We start from the raw sequence: 23114 nt of genomic DNA, 5'->3' as shown, positions 1-23114 counted from the left end.
AATTTGGTTTCTTGGATTTTAATCCCATTATTATTATTATTACTATTATTATTGTTGTTAATTATCATTATATTATGGTCTTAATTTTTTCTTTTATTTCAGTTATTAATCTGTTCTTATGTCAATCCACCAGTTTTACCTTTTTCTAATTCTCCTTGCTATCCAGAGTTGGTTGGTGGTGGGAAGGGAAATGGGCAAGCGATTACATGGTAATTAGTTGTCCACTGGGGTTTAACCACTGCACGTACTAGTGCCTCCAGGTGAGGCTCTTTTTCAGTATTATTAAATCAACATTTTCTTACAGTGCCCATTAAACTGGCTAAAGAATTCCAGCAAATAACACACATCAAAGTCCAGGGAACACTTGACATGAAGATTTTAAGTGAGAGATGTTAAAACATTGACCGTTCTGCCTTGCAATATGGTATCTATGGGTTTTCCTACATGCATCCTGAGATGTGAGTTTTTTGTTTTACTCTGAAAGCCTTTAGAGGTTTCTTGCTTTGCCATTTATTTTAATGTGTGCTTCTTCCAATAGGGTAGTCAATTAATTTGGCTTTTCAGTTCTTTCATCTCAAAATTCTGACAGGTCTTTCACAGAAGAAGGTATTTGGGTTTTTTTCCTTTTTTTTTTTTTTTTCACTTAAAGATTTGACTTTTTATGTGAATATTAGCAATGTATTGTTGAGTAACCATCCTGAATCAAAAAGTCCTAATCGCCTGTATTCCATGAGGTTATTGACCATGTTGTTTTCTTCATGTTGATGTACTTTCATCAAAATCTCGAGTCTTGAAATAACAAGATCTCACTCTGTCTAGAACAGATATGGTTACATAGAAAATTTTTCACTGCTGCTTCTCAAGCAGCATAATCTGGACAGTTTGGGTGATTCATCTCCAGGGCTTCCTACAGCATATTCCACAAAGGCTGAAGTTCAGATTTGAAAAGAAGCACTTCTCCGACAAGCTAGCAGTATCTTCTCCTAATGTAACTTTAATAAACTGTGTGCGTTATGTTCCCATGAGTTTTGCTTTCTTTTTCTGACAAAATACATGTGACATTTCTTGTACATCTGAAAATAAGTTAGAAAAGGAGAAATAAACCAGTTTCAAGGATGCTGTATCACAAAGCTGTTAGGAAATATTTTTTCAGTTGGAGATATGCTGTTGTGAACCAGCAGTTTCTTCCTTTGAGGTTAAGAAACTTGAAAGAAAAGATCAAATCAACCTAGTTGTTAGAGAAGTGGGAAACAGTATCAGATTGAATTAATGTATATGCAGATAATATAGCACACTTCATTCTAGATAAATAATGAAAATTAATGGAAATAAGTATGAATCTGATGAATTGTTCAGAAATAAATGAACTATTTAAAACTAAATATGTGTATAAGTGCTTTTGTTAGGCAGGGAAATATGTTCTTTTTCAAGTTATCTAACCATTGCTTTTCTAATTCTTCATTGCCTTCTAAATGACTCAGATTATGGTTCAGAACATCCTAAATTAATAATGATAGCAAACGATGTGTCTTACAGAACACTTACAGATCTAAAGGTAATGGTTGCAGTGTGCTGTTTCTAGCTTTAAAATATTTAGAATGCAAATTCCATATAAAGATAATAAAGGATGTGTATAATTTTGAAGAGTGATGTAAACTGTATAATCAATAAGAAGATATTTGTAATAAATTTGTTTAACAACTGACTGAAAAATAGGTTGAGTTCACCTGTGTGTTACATTTGTACTTTTTTTGGATTTGTAGATGTTGGGAGTAAAATTCATTTATATGCAGGTGACAGGTTATATATTCCTGTTATTGATTTCATATTTATATCTTGTTGTAGAGTTGCTGATTCTTGTCTCTTTAATGGCTTTGATGGAAACAAGTCTCTTTACTGCTGTTACTGTGTGTAACATACCTCAGAACACAGGATTAGGAGAAACTGGTGATTTTACAGTTCCAGTCCTCTTTGATAAAGTGTCCGAGATGAAATGAATACACTTCTGAGACTGTTGCCTGGAGGCCAGGGAAACTGCTACAGTAAGTGTGGTTAAGGATTGTCTGGGAAGCAAAAACCGTGTATGCAACTAATGTTTCTTGAACAGCAGTAGTATTCATTTTTACAGCTTAATGGACAAGACACTTGGCTAATTGTAACTATTTTTCTTCACAACTTTTAGTATTGGAGTTATCTGTCCAGAAATGAGGTAGTGCTCATGCTTTATGGATTGCAAAGATGGAGTAGAAGATATGGAAGGAGTAAAATTAAGATGGAATAAATACCTGAAAGCAAAGCAAGCTGGGAAAAATGTAAAAAACTTCCGGGTTTAGGCTAAGAGCTACCTCTTAGCCTAAAGCTAAGAGCTACCTCTTCCAAATAGGCTTAAAGTCCTTTTTTGTTTTGAATCCTTACTACATGTTGAAATATTGTACAGACAGTGTGCTTGTTGATAGAAGGGTTGTGAGAAAGGGGGTTGAATACTCTGGGGTTTTTTAATTTTCTTTTGTTATTTATAGTGAGATCAAAGGAAATGTTATCGTTTTAGCTTTTTCGCTTCAGTTTAGGATGTATGTGTGTAAGTTTTGGTAGTGGCACTGTAGGGCTGCAGAGTGGCCTCTCTGAGGAGAAGCTGAGTCTCTCATGTGCCCTACAGAGCAAATTCTGGCCAATTCCATCCAACTTCAGCAGACTTGCCACAGGGCACAAACCTTACACTGAAGACATACTTTTACCTCTATGTCAGGGTCCAGCTGAATGCCTTATAGTTCCCAGCAAATGTATGCAACACATTTTTTTACTTCTTTTCTTAGTCTTATAATCTTGAAATATCAAAACCTCTCACTGATATGTCAACAAATGTATAAGTAGGAGTTTTGTAACTAGTATTTTAGTAGGCTTAATGACATATTTGAGAAGTTTTCAAAACTATTTGAATTCCTATATCACATCCTAATATAAAAACATTTACTCTGTTTTCTTTTTTAATAGAGCTACCATCCAATACATATAATGGAATAAGTCTCTTCTACATTGCAAAAATCAATATTCACAGAAAACATGGCAACAATAATTAAGGGGAATAAATGTGTATCTGCACTTAATCTCATTTCTCCTACTTTGGGGCCTTGACAAATTCTGGTAGCCTGGTAGCATTCTCAGTCCTTTCTGATTATATTCTTGTCATAAAAAGCATATCAATAATTAAACCATTAATTAAAAAAATCTCTGAAATCTGGAGACATAGCCCTTCGTAATAGATTCCAATATCTGCCCATGTGTAGCCACTAAAGTACAGACAGTCATTTAAAACTGGTAAAGCCCATAAAGGAAGTTTTGGTGGGATGACCTTGGCTGGCAGTGACACCCAGTCACTCTTGCAGCCCTCCTTCTTAGCAGACTTTGGGAGAACTTAAGATGGAAAAGCTCATGACTAAAGATAAGAACAGGGAGATCACTCACCAATTATCGTCATGGACAAACCAGACTCAACTTAGGAGAAAAGATTTTATTGCCGCTTTAGATAGAGTTGAATTGTGAGAAACAAAACCAGAAAGATAAAAGAACTTCTCCTCAACCCCTTTTTCTCATTCTTATGATTGTGACACTTCAGTAATAATGGCAAATATGAAAAGTTTTCAAAACTGTTTTAAGTCTATCTGTGTCCTGTCAAGAACATGCTAATAGGAAAACTCCTTCACTGCTTCATTTCCAACTTCTCAAGGGACAGGGGTAGTGGTCAGCCCACAACCTGTCCTCTCTGCTGCTTCTTCCTTCTCAGACTTGTTCGCTACAGGTCACTACATTTACTCTATTGGTATTGATTAACCACAAACACTCAGTACTGATTCACTTTGCTACTGTACTTTAGAGTAATGGGTGACTGAGATTTGGTACCTCATCTATTGCCCGTGGTGGCATCCAGTATTTCATCATACAAGTATTGGCTACTAATACCTCTTTAATACCCTCTGCTTTGTTTTGAAGCAAGTGGACTTAAAGTCATAGTTTGTGTTTCAGTGATACTGTTCACACTAATATAACAGTAAGTATTTTGATGGCGATATTATTTTGATGGCGAATACTTTATTTTCAAAGGTTTATAAGTTAGTCATTAACATAGCATCTAAGGAAATTTAGTATTCATATCTTGAATGTTGCAATAGAATATTATTCCCAAGAAAAAGGGCAACATGTTCATTAAAGATTTTGAAACCTGCTAAATCATTATTAAAATTTTATATCTCAAGATGCAAGACTCTACCATATTATGAAGATAACATAAAAAAAAGGCTAGACATGTTTAACTTGCATTTCAAGAAATAATATCAACATGCAGTTACAAAATGAGCATCTGGGATTCATTCTTTTCTTCCAACTTGCTCTATAGTTTGCTTGCTACTATAGGGACAGATCCTCAGCAGGTGTAAACTGTCATAGCTCTGACATCAGCAAGTCTGTGAAAGCTTATTGTAGTGAAGATATGCTGCTGATTTGTTTTTATGTATTTACTGTGCTTTTCCTGTCTCACAGACAATAGAGAGGAGCTGCTAAGCCTTCCATCTCACTTCAGGATAGGCCTCCTGGCAGTATTCCTTTTTGGTGATGCTTTCTTGTTAAATACCCATTATATATGTTAAGCTTCTAGCACTTCACACTTCTTTTATAAACTATCACTGAGAAATAATCGGGAACATTTTATAATTCACATGTTGAGTAAACAGCACTGGTACACCAATTATTCCTTAGGATGAGTCAGTTGTAAGCACAAACTGAAAGTCTGCATTGGGAATTTTATATGTAGAACTGATAGATACCATATAGTTGTAGGAAAAAAACCCCTGCTTTTGTATGCCTTAATTTCAGGTTTCTTTTTTTTTCTGTGTTTTTGTGAGTAACCTTGTTTTTACTGCTTTGCTCTGTCCAGATGCTGAAAAACAATTTCGTATTTACTGACTCATGACAATGCCTATTAACTTCTGCATAATCTAGATCTGATGATAAAACTGGCTTAGCAAACAAGTGAAGATGACCTTTGGGATATCTCTTTAGTCCTTAGTGGCTATCTGCTCGAATCATAGAGCCATAATACCAGATAACTCCTGTCAGACCCTGCACAGGAGAGGTCCAGATCAAGAATAGCAGGGGTATTATAGATCAGGACTGAAATGCATTCACAGAGCTCTGCAGGGAAGTTTGTGTAGCATCTGCTAGTACCACGTTGGGCATTTTTAACCATGGCTATCAATCCCTTACTTGAACAAATACAGTAGAAATTCACTCCAAGCTTCAGAACACCTGTCAGTCCATCAAAGAAACTTAAATCCAACAGCAGAGTCAACGACCTAGATTTCAGGAACAGAAGCAGAGGTGCTTAGGGAAAGGAGGTAAACAAAAGTAAACCTATGGGTTGAACATGCTATCTATAGCTGTTGTAGTTGCAGTTTTTCCTCCCAGTAGTGGGTGGGGTTTAATTTAAAAAGCGAGATAAGGAGTGTAGGTGTAAAAAAATGCAGATATGTTTTGCGTCTTTATTGGCATTTGCTGGAATAACACTTGCAAATAGATTTTTAGATAGTTTGTCTAATATGTTATGTTTCTTAGGATCTTTTTTTTTTTCAAATGTAGTCCTTATTTTAAAATTCATTGAAAGATGAAATATCCAAGAGGATTATACAATACTATGTAAAGGACTAAGAAGTTTAGAAAAGAGATTGAAGTCACAGATGAGGAGAGCTACAGTATTGTTACAGTGTTGTATGCACCTTAGTTGCTAGAAAACACTTTGGAAAAGAAAGAGATGAAGATAAAAGTGTCGCTGTCTTTCTTTCCTCTCTCCTTGTAAACTGCACCAGAAGCATTGTGAGCTCTATTTTGTTTTTTTTGAACAGTGACCAATATCTAGAATATGAAAGGAACGTTGAAGATTGCAGTAGACAATTTATTTTACATGACTTTCATGCTTGTATGCTTTTATATGTTAGTTATTGAAAACTGAAGTTCATTTTGTCTAGCTTCTTTATGAAGGGTTATGTCTTCTCACGTTCATATGAATGGGGACACACATTTATCTTCCATCATGGTTAAAGACAGTATTGCATCTTAGAGGATTTTTGTTCCTTTTAGACAAAGCGAAGACAGAAGTAACAGACATACTAACATGTGCAGAACTGAGAACATGGAGTAGAATGTGCCCAGACAGAATTATTCTGAGAGAGACACTGCAATGTATATAAAATTTTGCACTCATGCGTCTAAACTAGTACAGTAACTAATTTTGAAATGCTATTGACAGGTAAGTACAACTGACTAAAACTTGATGTAAAATATTCCAGTCCTATGGAATTACAAACCCAGATGATTAAAGAGAATATAGTTCTTGTTAACTTGCAATTTCCTAGACAGAAAAAGAAGGAATATGTTTTTATTGGTGTTTACTTTCATTATTTATAAATATGTACCTTTGATTGGAATGATCAGTTCTTTACTCTTAATGGGGAAGAGGAGGCTTAATATTAATTCCAGACCTCCAAGAATGTAATTTCCACTTTTAGGTGCATTCTCAGATTGCTACTTTGTGATAGTGGTATGAAAGTAACAGTTGTAAATGCTGGGCCTGTGAGAGGCTTGTGCATTTATGAAAACCATTTACAATGGGCCTTGTGTCCTGGGATAAAAAGTGTTTTCCCCTGGAGTTAGAAAAGTGGTTAACCCTGGGGGGTGGTGTTCCTGATGTGCCAGGGCCAATCAGAAGCTACATTTCGCTACTGTAAAAGTCAACATATGGCACAGGCAGGAAGAGAAGGAAGCTGAGGTAGTTGAAAAGTTGTAGCCATGTTGTGAAGCCATGAGGAGGGAGGGCCAGCAGCCCCTCCCCTCCAGCCCCTGGCTGGGGGGCCTGGAGCAGCGCAGTAGCTGAGTGGAGCCCCCCCTGAGGCTGGTGATCGAGGGGGACTCCAAAAGAATTGGAAAGACCCCTGGATTGCACCTTCTGTCCCCTCTTCTGTGAGGGGGAAAGAAGACGTCTGCGTGCAGAGCTGAACAGAGACAGCGGTGGCTGAAAGCCAGAAAGATAGCCAGCAGAAGCGAGATGGCATGGAGCCAGGCTCAAAGATGCAGAGAGATGTCCTGCAAGGAGGGAGAATTGGCAACAGAACAGAGAAAACTCAATGAAAACCGTTTTGGGGGTAAGACTGAATTAAATCTCCCCAAAACCCCTTTTAGACCCCCTCTTTTGGAAAGAGAGGTGGACTTCCATTTGAAGGGAGTTCTGAAATAGAGCAGCACTGGAGAGAAGGAGTGAAAGTCTCTAAGGAAGTCCCCCAAAGGCTCGGGTTTGAGGGATTGGGATTTTCACAAAGTAAGAAGAGAAAGATTCTGACTGCAATACTCAAATCTGCTGCCTTAAAAATGAAAGACACTAACTAATACCACAGAAACTAATTTGAAGGAACTGTGACCTGAAAAGTGACAAAACGACTTTTCTCTTTTCTTCCTGGACTCTTGTTGAAGAAAAATGCTTTAAACTTAATCTAATGTAAATATATTATTTCACTGTAAAAAAGATAGTCAAGTTGTTACCTATATATATATCTGTATGTAAATAAACCTTATAAGTATTTTCGCCTTCCCCCAATGCTGAGTAGTTGTGTTTTGTCTGAAAACCCTCTCACACTGAAGCAAATTTTGGGAGGGGGGCTTGGACTTGGAAATTGGATTTTTGAGGGTGTCAAACTGCAACACCTTGTTAGCTTCTCAGTGTAACAAACCTTTCCCTCAGAAAGAAATTCCAATGTTATGAATTATTGCAGCCCAGGTGGAATAGGGAGTGAATATTGAGGCTGTAGCTGTATAGGCTATGAAAAGACTGGTGTGAAGAGGAAGATCATTAACCAGGGGATTAAGAAAGCGGTCCAGGTAAACAGTAAGATATAGATGGTCTAATGATTAACATAAGATTCCTGTATGGGAATATCTGTGGAAAAGGAAGGGCTACTTCAGTGTTCCCTTACAGAAAGTGGACTGGTGGACCTGAAGATGGTGGAGCAAAAGCTGAGAAATTACTCAGAGGTGCAAGATGAAGTGTGAAGTTCTGTGAACCTTGAGACTGCTTTGAACTGTTACCAGTAGTTTCTGAAATTTACAGACAGGGACATATTGTAGGGATTGTTTTTGCAACTCCTTGCGTTTTTCATGATGTCATTGTGAATGATTCTGGGACATTTCAAGTTGGTTTGTGTTAAAAAAAAGAAGGAGAAAATACTACAGTGGAAGACTACAGTTACTGAAAAAACATGAGTTACTGAGGTTTTTAACACATGATTGCGAAGTATGTAAGTAGAAGAATAATCAGTTTGGTTCTCACACTTAACTTGCAACTGGTAGATTTTTCTCTGGAGATATTTTTCCACATATCATAAGACATATTTTTCTAAATGTTTGCCTTTCTTTCTATACCATTTATGTCTGCAAACAATTAGGAGCAAAGCATGGTACTAGATACCTGCACTAACTCAGTATAGTCCAAGATAACACTGTAGGTCCCCATCTTTATGAGTGTAAATAAGTTAAGAAGTTTATGCAGTTTAAAGGAAATAACAGATAGAACTGTGGATAAGAAAGGAGAAAGAAAAAATACAGACTCTAGGTTTGTGGTGTAAAGGTTAAATGAGAGGAAGACCTGAGAATGATAGTAGAATTTCATCAAATACCAGGAAAAATTCTAGGTGGCTTTGGTAGCTATATAAATCACAACATTGGAATTTTGTATGTAATTCTGAATGTGAAAGGGTTAAAAAAGTAAAAAGAGTAAACACATGACATAGGAGTGACATTCTTACATCACACTTCAGCCTAAGAACTGAAAAAAACAAAAACAAACCCTGTACATAAGAGAACGGGTTTTTTCCTGTCTTACATACTCTAGACATGATTTCTTTTGAGTTTTCTTTCATTTGGGAAGCATTGTACTAATGGTCAGCTGGAAAAGGCAGAGCAAAAACCTTGAACTGATATGACACTTATCTGTAAATTTGCGGTCAGCTGGGTAAATAAGGATTAGGTCCTATTTTGAAAATATGTATTTACTCTGTAAAATGTAATGGTTTGAGGGGGGAAAAAGTCTCACTATGCTCTATAAGCTATATATGCATTTTGGGCACTTTTAGAAGTGAGTGAAATGGCTCTTTTTTTACTAATAAAAAGGTCTCAAATCGAATGAGTGCATACAAAACATTATTTTCTGTCACTTAGAATAAGACCTTTAGTATTTTAATTTACCATTGATTTATCCACAGTCACTAATCTGAAAAGTCCAGCTGTTATTTACAGTTTTAGAGCTATGTCACTATTCACTTTGAACTTTTTGGTAACCTCTGTGTTGCTATATGAATCTATAAAGTTAATTAACATATAGGCACTAAGATTTTCAGTTTGTTTTGTTCAAGAATATCACTAAGCCATGCTTTAATTAGATTAGTTTTAGATGCAGAGTTGGTAGGGATTCAGGTACCATTCATGGGAATAGGGTCAAAATCCTTCCCTCAAATAAACAGATTTTGCAACTTTGTTGACTTTAGTGTTATATAATCAGTGTGGAAACAGATTATGCTGGTTCATTTGGAGTTTTTTCAGGAGGAATATAATAAACAAGAAGTTATTAAGGAGTACTGACTTTTCATAATTTAAACCTTGGAATTGTGTTTCTAAGAATGCAAATTATAAACTCGCCATTAAATTTATCTGAGACAACTTTTTATAACCATTGGAGATAGGATTGACAAGGCTTCAGATTCTGAGGAATATAGGTAAAGCAAACCTCTAGTCAGCTTTCTGGTGAAACCTGAGCACTTTATGAATTACATATCATGCAGTTGTTTGGAATTTTAAAGCATTGATTTTCATGGCTTGGGTTTTCTTCTACTTCTAAGCAAGTAAATTTGCACTGCAGGGACAAACTGTAGACCATTATTCTAATTTGCAGAGATGATCAATTACCTAGTCCTTCCATGTGCACCTTTGACTTCTCTTTCAAATAAAATGAAAAAAGATATATTTGCATCTTCAATTTTTTAAAAATCCATTTCTACATGGGGAGAAAAAATATAAATGTTATCTCTCAAATCAGAATACATCATTAGATCAGAATAAGACTTGCAAACTCAGAACTTCTACCAGCAGAAATCAATGTACAAAAACCTTGAACAAGAGAAATCCTAGGTAAGTAGTGTAATTAGATAAATGTCACCTGTAAAAATTCTGGAATCTGTATGAAATGAAACAAAGCAATAAGAGCCTGGAGAGGAAATTTGGAACATGAGGACTGTGAGTTTATATGAGGATACAAGAGAAGACTGATGGATCTAGATGGAAATTTTTTGTGTGTCATGATTGTGTCTGTGCAAGTGGTTCTGAGTCTGCCATTAATGTTTTCTGGCACTGGCTCACATTCATCTGGACTGCTACACAATCAGAATGCTTCTTGGCATGAATTTGGCCTGTGCCATCCAAAGCTCTGCCCACCTCCCTCCCTGGATATGGTTTGGCATTTAAAATGCTCTCACAATTCCTGGAATAGATAAGGCTGTGCTGCTTTGGCACGATCCTTCTGGCATGGCTCTACAATCATCCCAGCAGGCCATCTGCCATTCCCCAGGGCATGCCAGATGCACTTTTGGCATTGTACTATACAAACACCATTCTTATGAGGATCTGTGATATAATTTGCTAATTTTCCACAGCTGGAAAGCAAGAAACAGTGTCTTGGTATTGAGGAGGTTGGAGGTGACCATCCTCCTTACAGTCTGCGAGAAACCGAGTGAGAAATGAAGTCAAAGTCTGGTTAGACATCTCTTCATCCATCACTAGCTATGCCAAGATTGGCTTGCCCCTTTGCCCAAGACTGATGATCAGATACTTCCACACACCAGGGCAGGCTACATGTGTCTGCACCTTTATGAGAGGCTTGGAATCTTCAACTGGGAGACCTTCCCAAGACCCGCCCATAGGGTATGATTTTAAGATGTTTCCTCCCTCTAAGGACCATGCAGGGCCAGGATGTAGAACCTGAGAGAGGTCCTTGTCCTTTCTTCTGCTTCTGTCATTAATGTAATGTATCCCGGTGGCCGTCTGGCCTTTTCACCTAACTTGAGTGAAAATTACATTCTTTACTAATAAGGAGCTGTATTTTGGGATCTGAACAATGGAGACACTATCTAAGTGTCTGGAACAGCCAGCACTATGAATTGTGACTTATGACAGTGAGAGGCTATTAAGAAGTCTCAAATAAGTCTCCCTTGGGCACTTTTGCATGGCTGACAGCATCAGCTAAGGAGAATTTCTGCTAGAAATGATCCACAGTAGGGCCTCCTCTCCTACTGGGTGTGGAGGTTTTCTTCCTATTATTAAAGAAGAGGGTAGCCAGCGGGGCTTGAGAACACAAGCTGTCTAGTCAAAATCGAGACAAACAAAGCATTGGGAAAGTTAGATTTTTTCATGCACAGAAGCGGTATTTGATGTTTTGTACCCAACAGAGGTGACAAACTTTGATAGGGCTTGGCATGGAGTACATTATTAAATGCATGTATGGTATACTGATGAGTGGCATTTATGAAAAGTAAAGGGGAGTTTGACACATACGTGATGCTAGGAGATACGTGACTGAGTAAATAGACTGAGGTGTGTTTATGGTAGGTCCATTTCCAACTGTGTTGTTTTGAGAGAGAGAAAGTTCAGTAGTGTAGATGAGTAGGTCTTAGCGACCAGTAACCATTCCTTGCTATGTTTAAGTTGTATCTGTAAAGCCTGGGTTCTTTGCTCTTCTTCTGTCTTAGAAGACAGGCACTCTGCTGGACTGCATTGTAAAGATCTCTGTGGTGCTGCATAGAAGAGCCCACACAAGGTCTCTGTGTGCTGTGCAGGATGGAGCGGAATGTGATGCCCTTAATGGCAGTGGGATACTAGTGTTAAGTCTGTCCCTTGGTATCTTCCACTTGAAGTTCTTCTGTGAATCTTAATAGTTTAAATTGGTTGTACATTGCCCTGTCATGTAGTGGGCAGAGATGGCAAGGAGGGTGGGAACTGAGGCCCAGTGTTTGCCACTAATGCAACACAGACAAATGTGCTGCTGGGAGTTTAGAGCAGAGACTAAGAACTTTATTTGACGTAGTTTCTTTAAACAGTTTATTGGAAGGGGTTACAGTAGTATGTCTGAGACAGGAAAGTCAGATGTGGATTGTATGCTGAAGAGTGTGTGATGGTGAGGCATAGAATCATAGTTCGCTGTTGTACTAAAGAAAACTCCTGATGAAATGAAGTATAAATCCAACTCAAAAGAGCGATGAGGCGTTCTGTTTCAGTGTTTCTACAATGAAAAAGCAGGACTTCCATCCTGTATACTTGTTTGTTGTCTTCAGAGTAGACTTGGATCATGAGACAAACAGCCTGCCGTATTTTTCTGATTCATAATAAAATTGACTGGACTGCCAAGCTACCTTTTTTTCTTTTTAAAGAAATACACACTCTTCCTTTAATTTCTTCAAATGAAAAAAAAAATGACTAAGAAAACTTTTTAGTAGATCAAATCAATGTTGTTTTCTTTTATCTTGCTTGGGCAAGATAAAAATTGTCATATAGAGAATTTAACAGCATTGTTGATCAGAGTCTTTAAGCAGTACATATTTACAAAATGTCAATGAATATCAAAAATGGAAATGAAACACTAATATATTGATATTAATGTCATTAAGGGATACTAAGAAGTTTGCTGGTGATACTAAATTGGGAGGAGCTGTTGACATCCTGGAGGGCATAGAGGCCCTGAAGAGAGACCTTAACAAATCAGAGAGATAGCAGATCATCAACCATATGAAGTTCAATGAAGACAAGTTCCAAATTCTGCACTTTGGATGGTGCAACCCTGGATGTATGGACAGACTGGGGAATGAGATACTGGGAAACAGTGCTGTGGAAAGGGACCTGGGGGTCTTGGTTGATGGCAAGTTGAACATGAGTCAGCAGTGCCCTGGCAGCCAGGAGGGCCAACCATGTCTTGGGGGGCATCAGGCAAAGCATTGCCAGCCAGTCAAGGGAGGGGATTGTTCCGCTCTGCTCTGCGCTGATGCGACCTCACCTTGAATATTGTGGCCATTTTGGGCACCACAATATAAAAAGACATTAATCTATTAGAGAGTGTCCAAAGGAGAGCTATGTAGATGGTGAAGGGACTGGAGGAGAAGTTGTATGAGGAGTGGCTGAGAGCACTTGGTCTGTTCAGCCTGGAGAAGAGGAGACCAAGGGGAGACCATTGCAGCTCGCATCTTCCTCATGAGGGGAAGTGGAGAGGCAGGTACTGATCACTTCTCTCTGATGACCAGTGACGGGACTTCAGGAAATGGTCCGAAGCTCTGTCAGGGGAGATTTAGGTTAGATACCAGGAGAAGGTTTTTCACCCAGAAGGTGTTTGGGCAGTGGAACAGGCGCCCCAGGGAAGCAGCGACAGCACAAAACCTGATAGAGTTCAAGAAACCTTTGGACAATACTCCTAGGCACATGGTGGGATTCTTGGTGGTGTCCTGTACAATGCCACGAGGACTTAGATGATCCTTGTGGGTCCTTTTCAACTCAGGATATTCCATATTTCTATAAGTTTAAAGAAATGTTATAAGGTAATGTTATAAAGAGAACATATTTATGTTTTGAGTTTTATATTTATGAGTTGAATATTTAAACTCTAAACATAAACGTCAGTACTAGCTGCAGTGTGCATATCTTTTCTATTGTTAATTCTTCACTGTGATAATAATTTTTTGAACTAAATACAGAAAGATGGTACAATTAAACTTGTTTCTCTGTTTGCAGTAAAATATCTTTCTCTGACCTTATATTCAGAGGAAAAATAGAATATAACAAAGGCCACATAGACATGTTGTCAGTTGACTTTTAAGTGGTAGAAAAATAGAAATAATGCATGATTTAATATTTAAAAACACAATAATTAAAAACTAATTTTGATGCTGGTCCTCCCTGTCATGAGTTTACTTGCTCTAAAAAAAACTAAATGGGAATTTTCTTTCCCCTGCTGCAATGTGAGGGAGGGATGTTGAATGGGGAGGATAGTTTTCTGCGTTGGGCAGTTGACCTACAAAAAGGAGCCGACTGGCAGGACTACATTCCAGGCTCATAGCCCTCTCTAAGGCTGGGGGAGGGGGGTGGCAGTGAGGAGTTTTTCTCCCCTCCTCTCTTTGGAAAGTGGCACTTCACTTTTTGCCTTAACGGGGGCAAGGTGTGTGCTGGAAAAGCTCTGAGGCCATTTTGCTCTCGACGTGGTCATCTGGCTGTTCTCCGGCCTCGTCTTGCCTACGGTCTGCTCTGTCGCCAGCTGGACCTGCTCAGATTTCATCAGAGAGTTTGTGCTTGATGAGGAAAGGGGGGAGTCACGACCACAGCCAGCTGCAGACATCATGAGTTTCGTGGGAAAGAAACCACCCTCCTTTCCCCTTTTCCCCTTCCCCTCCTTTGTGGGGGAGTGATCTCCATTTCGGCTTCTCCCGTGATCCGAGACCCCCACACGGTGACCGCCAGAGCCCAACAGCGCCCCCTGCCGACCAACACCGAGCACTGCAGGCTCTGCTCCTCCAGTGACCCAACAGCGCCCCCTGCCGACCGTGATTAGAACCGCGCTAGAGGACAGAGAAGGATCAAACTGTTTCCTTTTGGAAGGGACTTCTGGGTACAGGATTATTGCTTAGTTGTTTTTGTGTTCTTTTGCTGTTTTTGCCAACATACATATATTTTTTAATAAAGGGTTGTCATTTCTTCCTTTTTCCATACTTCCTTGATTGGAGCCTCTTAATTTCGGATTTACAATTGGTGAGAGAGAGGAGTTTGGTTTACTTCATAACTCATCCTCCTTAGCAAAACACTTCAGTCTCCTTAAACTGAGACACTCCCATAGATTTGGAATGTTACTACATATCCAGAACTTGCAATGCAGCATCATTACAGAAATTCCTAGCTCAACACCAAGCAGACTCCTCAGCAAAATCACATGCTGATATACTAGTTTAGCCCCTGTACTGCAGTATTATGATACTATTTCTGCCTCTCAGCAGGTTAATTAGCTTGGGAATGGCAGAGTGCTTTTGATTTTCATCTCTAAAATTACTTTGTTCAAAGTTGGTTTGGCTATTTCTGTGCACTGCTTTCATGTCTCCTTAATACTGTTGTTTTCATGTTTTCTCATCTGTAATTTGAGCTCAATTCCAATGATCTTATCAGGAAAACATTTAGGTGTAGAAATTTTTAAAGGATTCTACAGATTATATACAGTCTGTCTCCATGCTTTGGACATTTTTGGGAACATCAAGTGTCAGTTGGGCAATGTTTCTACCAAACTGTGGAGACTCTTTAAAAAAATCTCATTAGAAATATTTTCCTTCATAAACCCTGTTGAAAGTTTAGTATCCATAAATTTCTGGGTTCTGTTGACTTTGTTACGTAGCCTCATGAATGCATTTAATGATTTGTTTTCATTTTTCCTGAATGAGGGCCCTGATTTATAAGATATTTTATCATTAAATGTGAAGTATAAAATTAATTATTAACATTTAAATGATATTCTAGCTGAGAGTAGACAGGGCTTTACATTTCTCTGTGAATTTAATTTTGTTCTCAGTAGGTAATCAAACCTAGTGTCTAGTGAAGCTTTCCACATGCATATTTGTAGTAACCTGCTTTCTTTGGTTCTCCAGTAACTAAGAAAACAGTAATTTTTCCATCAACAACCCAAACTGTATAAATCTATAAATCAGTGATTTTTAAACTTGTGACCATATTTAGATGAAATAATAGATGAACTAAGGCAGGTGTATTACTAGACTTCTTTAGTGATAAAGACATTAATTTCATAGGTAATACAATTGATAATGAGGATGAGTGCTTAGACTAGCAAATAGCCATATAATTAATTGAAATAATAGAGGCATAATAAGGTTTAACATGGAATAGAAGTATTGAAGTTAAGGTGATTAAGGATGGTAAGGCACTGGAACAAGTTGCCCAGAGAAGCTGTGGATTCCCCATCCCTAGAAGTGTTCCAGGCAAGGTTGGGGGGGGCTTTGAGCATCCTGCTCTAGATGCTGAGTGATTGGAACTAGATGATCTTTAAGGTCCCTTCCAAACCATTCTATGATTCTGTGATTAAGTGCTGATACTTTTAATGTATTAGAAGTTGGGAAAGGACTAAATATCCTGGGCAGATTTCTTTAAATAGTTAATAGATGGTAATATTGATTTATATTTTTCCCAAGAAGACAATTCAGGAAGCTTAACATGTAAATATACACTTATAAACCTAGCAGATGAGTTTATTGTGGCACCTATTTATTGTTTAGGTAACATCTGTGTTCATTCCAAGTAAAATTACAGTTTCTAGGAGGCTAGTCAATGCTACTTAGCTGTTTCTCACAAATATTTCTCTTTTTTTCATCTTTGTAGCCCAAATTGCATTCTCAAAGACAAAAGGTCTTATTTATTTCAGGATTATACAAACAGAAATGAATCCCAACACAGGTGTTAGGAGATAAATCTGCAAACTATTCTAAAAGATGGTGAATTTCCCAATGTCACTAATTTAGGAATGGCTACAAGTGTACTGGGATATCAGGTGGAATTCAAAACCATTTTGACAGACTGGGGGAATGGCTCTTCCCTCAACGGATCTCAAGGAAGCCTTAACTACCAGCTTGAAGCCAGACAGCAGCTTGAAGATGTTTAGCTTAGAGATAAGTAGACCGGAATGTAAGTTGTCAAATACTGCAAAGGATCCTGCCAAAGTGTAATACTGTGTTCTTGTTTTTCATAAGATTGAACAGCAAGAATGAAGACTTTAATCAAAGAATTAAACATTAATATTTATTTTCCTAACAATAAAAAAATCTGTAAAGATAAATCTGTAAGGATCAGATAGAAAGATGTCACAGTGATGACAATATAGGATATGCTGTACTGGAGTAGTCTTAATGTTGTGATTCTGAGCAAAGTGGTCTCTGATGCAAATGAAGATTATTTATTTTCCTCTATCATGGTACGTGAAGAAGTGAACACTGAGTAGTGAAATCTGGTTCTACTTGCATTCTCCATACCTCTTACAGCTTATCTGACAGCTATATTGTTTGTTCACTTGGAATTCTTCTGTGCAGATGAAGTGTAAGGAAACATTCCTTTTAGCTGATATCATCAGTTATATGTGGTATACTTGAAAGCATACCCAGAGACACAATGACGAACTAATTTTGAGAATTGTATTGTCACCTACAGGTACTTGGTTTTGGCAGTGAAAATTTTTCTCTTTCAAAAATGGTGAGGCTTCAGAGCCATTAATTCCTGAAACAGTTCTACAGACCTTGGTGAGCTTTAGGAATTAGAACTTGTTTTTGTTAAAGTAGCAGGGAAGGTAATGGTAAGTTAATTCAGTATTTCAGGTAAGAATGTGGTTTGATTGCTTTGAAAATGTCTGGCATGATGCATCTATGTATTTAGTTTTCTTGTCATCTTGTGTTTATTGAATGTGCTGAGGGTGGGTTTCTCTAGGGTATAACACCAGATGTCTTGAATTTCTGTTACTTGCAACTCACCATCATGAAAATGGATATCCTTTTGTTCAGTATGTGAAAATTTTCACCTCAACTTGACATGCTGGTTTTTTCACTACAGTCATTTTGTTACCTGTCACAAGTGAGATTTTTCCCACTTCTGGGCTCTTCAGCATCCATGTTTATATCATAGGGAAGAGGATGGTGTTCTTTCTAATATTCACCAGGATGCCTACTCTGAACGTCTTGGACTTCACAGGAACAGTCCAAACAGGGAATTAAACAAAAGAAAAGAGAAATTCCTGAAATTCCAGTGAACCATTAACAAGTTTTATAAATTGATTTGTGATGCAAAAATTCTCATATTGTGTTGAATCCTAGACATGTTAGTGTATCCTGGTCATGTACCTTTCTGAAACAACACATTTTGGGTGTCAGTGTACTTGGAATTGGAGAGATTTAAGTAATCTCTAACATGGTAAGATACTGTTCTAGCTGTGAAGGTAGTTTGAAAAGCATGTAGAAATTGCCAGCTACTGTTGGTAAAGGGAAGCCATTACAGCAAGAAATTAATTAAAAGAATGCTTCTCCTGAGTATGCCAGAAGAATCTTCTCTTAACTCTCAGTAATTCTCCACCTGTGTTGGATTGGTTCCCTCAATCCTTAATATTGTAAATGTATTCTTATTAATACCTTGATTTTTAGTAGTGCATAATTCTCCTCCTCTGCCTATCATTTTTTCCGTGTTTTAAATACCCTTTCACAGAGGTGCCACATCTTTGCTCTGTGCTGGATCTATTGAAGCCAGCTGGAATTGGCTGTGTCCAGCACAGTGTGGCCCCAGCTTCTTCTCACAGAGCTATACCCCACTAGCGTGAAAACCTTGTTGTTTGTACCTAATACAGGATGCAACTGCTTTCACCATTTAGAGAAATCCAGCTACCAGCTCATGGTATTTACTTGAGTACTGTTATTTCTGGAAATTATGATCTCACCAAGGGGTAAGGACGTGGACTATTCAGGCAAACAAGAAATTCAAGTACATTTCTATATGCTGTCACTAATGTCTGTTTTGTTTGTGTATGTGGGTAGCTGTACACATGTAATGAAAGTTGAACTTTTCCTTATGACAGTAATTTCAGCCTTTAGTATTGAATATAACTCAGAATTTTAGAGTAACACACCTATCAGACCAGAATGAGTCTTCACCTTACTGTTCTGCTTATTCTCATTTGTGCAGCTGGCCAAATGCAAGCTGTTCTTCTGGAGAGTGCAAGTCTCCCAAGGGTTTTCTGACCTGCTTCTAGGAAAACCACCACTACAACACTGCTTTCTAGAGGTACGTGGGTGAGCAGTAGGATGCTATTCTCCCTGTTGAGATGTACCACTGCTGCATTATGCCCAGATTCTTTCAATGGTGGGAACCTTCCTCACTGGCATACAGCTGCAGCAAATGTACCAGAACTCCAGGTTAGTGGAGCACTACATGTCCGTATGTTAACCGAATGTTGTTGCCCTTGTATGGTGTAGCACAACTGAACCTCAGCATACTGTACACATAGCACACTGCATCAGTCTAGGTCAGGTCGTTCTCTGATCAGTTCAAATAAAAGTAGTCAAAGCCTCTGACACAAGATTTTCTTTTTTGTGTGTTCCATTCTTGGTGGAAAATGGTGTGATGCAGAGTCCAGGGGCTGTCTAACTACTGAGTTTTATGCCATATTTTTTCCCTCTTATAAAAGAAAAGGTTTCTTTTCTGCTAGTAGGTTGCAGTAGTCCTGTAAATTGCATTCCTGTAATTATGTCTGAAAATATACCTCTGAAGAAGAAATGTAAAATATTTCCGTGACAGAAGACCTTGTTCTTTATATGTCCTGAGTGAAGAAAGCTGAGTAGTATCTAACAACTTGCAGTATTTTTTAAACCTGCTTAGTTTCTTTTTTTTTTTTTTTTTTTTTCTCCAGAGGGACTACAATAAAGCACATATATTTGAACTGTGTAGAAATAGTGCAGAATTTGACCTGAGGTAAATTGATCTAGCTCTGTGGCCATACACAATGGAGATGTATTTGAGTGGCATTTCTTTCAGGAATGACTACTCAGAAAGACATTCAACTTACAAGGGTCTTGAAAAAGAATATATGATACCACAGCCAATAAAAACTTAGTTTCAAAGATACAGAGTGGTAAGTAAGGTTGGACTGGGAATTCTGGATTCAGCCTCTCTGTGCTGCTCCAAGATGGAAAGACAACTGTATCACAGCTGGGTTGTTATTGTTACCACTCAGTCAGTGTTTGGAAGCAATGGAATGATAGTCACATGTACAGGTGATGAAGGCTCACTTTGTTTACAGGTGTGGTAGATGGGAAGGAGAGAGAGAGTGTGAGACTAAAACAGTAAACATTACTTCATTCTTGACTGAAGGGCTTGGGCTGTCTCTGTCTTGCTATTACCTTGCTATTACCTGGATCATCGCTGGTTTTCTGTAAATATTAGCTGCTGGAATTAATTGTTAAACTCAACAGTGGTACCTGTGCTAAGTAAGGAGCCTAGACATATGGGAATTTAATTTTGTCAGCTGAAGTGAACTGAAACTGTGTTGTAGAGAAGAGTGATTATTCTTAATAATATGTTGCATCACAAATACCCACAGAATGGGTAATTTATTAGATGCACAGCCCTCTGTAAAAAATTATTATCTAATGGCACAAAATACTACAGTAGCTATGTTTTGCCACCACTTATCTAGCTGATAGTAATTTGGGGATTTAAAACTGTACTAATGTATGCTGCCATGTTAATTGGGTGCTGCTGATAAGGCCAAGAAACTATCAATATATATTGAACAGTGACTGTAAGTAAACTAATAACGGTAACTGGATTTCTCACTAAGCAAGGAAAACAAGTAAATTCTTTTGACTGATTTAAAGGTATGATCAACCTGTTGCTGAATGTTTCTTGAACTGAGCTAATTGATGCAAAATAAACCAGTCACAAATGCAGCAAATGTGGGAGATGGAATGATTAGTGCATGATTACAATGTGTGGTCTTTGAAGAATGTTATTTCCTGAAAAATTTGTTGAACTATGCAATAAACCCATAAAGCATGGAAAATAGACTAATCCCTATTAACACTGTAAATAAAAGAGATTATAAATATTTTATCATTTTTTCTTCCTGGCAAAATGCTATAAGAAAACAACAGGAAGGGGCTAAAAGGAGAAGGTAACTTCTAAAAAGTTACAGTGGAAATAAATAGCTGTATTAGTGTAAGTACAGGACATTAACCCCAGTATGTAGACCCTCCCAGTGGAGTTTAATATACAGAATGTACAGGTTCTTTTTCCTCTTCTTTTTCTTGTAAACATGAAAATTCATCCATTTTTTAGATAACCACTAGCCCTACTATAATCCCTTCAAAAAAGGATAGTATTTTCACTAGTCATTACAGTATCTTTACAGAGCCACTAATACCATTAAATATATGCGGTGATTCAACATTAAGTTACTGTGCCACAGAAGTGAAAAAAAAACAGTTACAGGTATTATGTTTACTCCATTTTTCCAAAATGCTGTATGTTTGCACGCCCATTCAGGAAAAATGTCCCGAATAGTTAGATATGAAAATGGTAAAGGGAAAAAAAGCAGAAAAAAGGCTTATCCTTTCAGTCTCTAGCGTCCTCATCCTTTGAGTCCTTATCAGCTTTCACCTTATCTGAGCTGCTTAGCTTTAAAGCAGAAGCCTGGTCACCTAAAGACATGACATACTTCTTACTGTGAAACAGTCTATGCAGTTTAGCCAGGCACAGTACATCTTCTGTCAGAACTGCTTGAAAAACAAAGAGGCTCTACCAATCTTTTAGTACGTTCCTGAATATAATGAGTATCACATCATGTAGATTGAGGAATTGCAGGACTATGAAGGACATTGGGGGAAATAATTTATTAATAGCACATTCCTCTCTGGACCCAGAGGAGATAAACACTTTGATTGCATGTTTACATATATTCTCTTTAATTATTTTGGAAACACACAGTTGGGGTTTTTTTTGTGTAGAAATAAGTGTTCTGCTACGAATTTCAAAGGAAGCCTTACCTTGTACAACTATCTTTGAACATTTAACTGGGAACTTTGCATTTGTTAAGCATTAGATTCTATCTATGAACTAAAAAGCAGTGGATTGGTAGGGGTAGATATTTTTTCTTGGCTGTATTTTCTGTGAATATGTTTCTTATTTGGCTGTTGGAGTTCCAGAGAAATGGAATGGAATTGTTTTAGCTGAGAGAACCTCCACCTAGTTTTACAGGAAAATTTCTGTTACCACAGCTTTGCATCAAGATGTTTTCCAGTACTGTAAGACAGCAGTGACCCTAACTAAGAGACATTATAAATGTATCATATTCAGGATTTCTGGAAATCTTACTTCTTATTTCATAGCTGTTTTGAGTGGCTTTCAGCAGCTTTTGGCAGTATTAGAGGATTTGTCCAAGGATATTTAGAATGATTTGCAGTGTGGTTTATGGTGAAGTGGTAGCCATTTCTTTATTAATAGGAAAGTATAGAAAGTGTGTGATTTATATCTTCTTGATTCCATTTATGCTGTTAAACATTCACATTTTCACTAGTTTGACTGGTGAGCAAATTGTGTTACATAGCTGTTAGGTGGTGCATAGCTGTAGCTCTACGGCTAACATGGAGCTGACATGAAAAGGAAATACCAGTCTCAGTACTAGTAAAGTTAAAAGTAAATAAAAACCATTTAAGTGAATTTCATTACTACTGATGTTACCAATTGCAGATCAAGACTGAAGGTACTTCGTCCTGAGAATGATGGCTTTCACTCTGTCAGAGACCAGCAGTATACTGATGAACCTGTAACTGTGCTGTGCATGTGTGGTTTCTGTGGTTTCTGTGTTAAATGCATTTGAAGTAGAATAAACTTTGAAGAATGATACATTTTTATCTGATCATATGTTTTTGCTCCCTCAAAGTTTTGTGTTGTGTAAAATCTGAACACACTGCACATGTAATGTCACCTGACTGAAACAAAACCACAAGTTTTACTTCTGGAACATATATTTTAAATGCCAGCTCTCTAATTCATCTCTTGCCTCCATCCACTGATTTTAAAATAACCTTCAGTGACTTCCTCTGTAGTGGATTTCAGAAGTAGGAGTAGTGATGGAGAGTCAATTCTTGCTGTGACATTTTTTCCTTTCAAATTGTCACTCTTAACAAAAAAAAAAACGCTTTGCCTGATATTACTTTCAAACATGTAGACTGGCGACTTTGAAAAGAGGAACTCATAGAGCTTATCTCATGTTTAGGCTTTCAGGATTCCACTAGGAAATATTTTCTTGTAATCAAATTCTTGACATCTGAGGCTCTCTAGTTATACCTGTTAGGTTATTTCCAACACTTTCCTGTATGCTCAAGTTTGCCACCTTCAGATGTATTGCATATCGTTGTTTCAGGTACATTTAGTGGTACCAGTCCTTCTGGAGCTGGTCTGGGAGAGAT

General features: G+C 37.7%; 1 long non-coding RNA gene across 2 annotated transcripts in view; it reads left to right on the top strand.

The window, feature by feature from the left end:
- The window catches only part of LOC116780311, a 34306-nt gene extending 21337 nt beyond the window's left edge, over window positions 1–12969 (top strand). For both annotated transcript variants that reach the window (XR_004354414.1, XR_004354415.1), the window contains exons 5-8: window positions 1846–2042; window positions 6127–6295; window positions 7812–10218; window positions 12747–12969. This is a non-coding gene — a long non-coding RNA (uncharacterized LOC116780311). The remainder of the gene's footprint in view (window positions 1–1845; window positions 2043–6126; window positions 6296–7811; window positions 10219–12746) is intronic.
- Window positions 12970–23114: the final 10145 nt, after the last annotated feature.

The sequence above is a fragment of the Chiroxiphia lanceolata genome, chromosome Z, assembly GCF_009829145.1.
Source record: "Chiroxiphia lanceolata isolate bChiLan1 chromosome Z, bChiLan1.pri, whole genome shotgun sequence".
Taxonomy (NCBI): domain Eukaryota; kingdom Metazoa; phylum Chordata; class Aves; order Passeriformes; family Pipridae; genus Chiroxiphia; species Chiroxiphia lanceolata.
The sequence above is the reverse complement of the archived record's forward strand: the minus strand, read 5'-3'. Positions and strand labels throughout refer to the sequence as shown.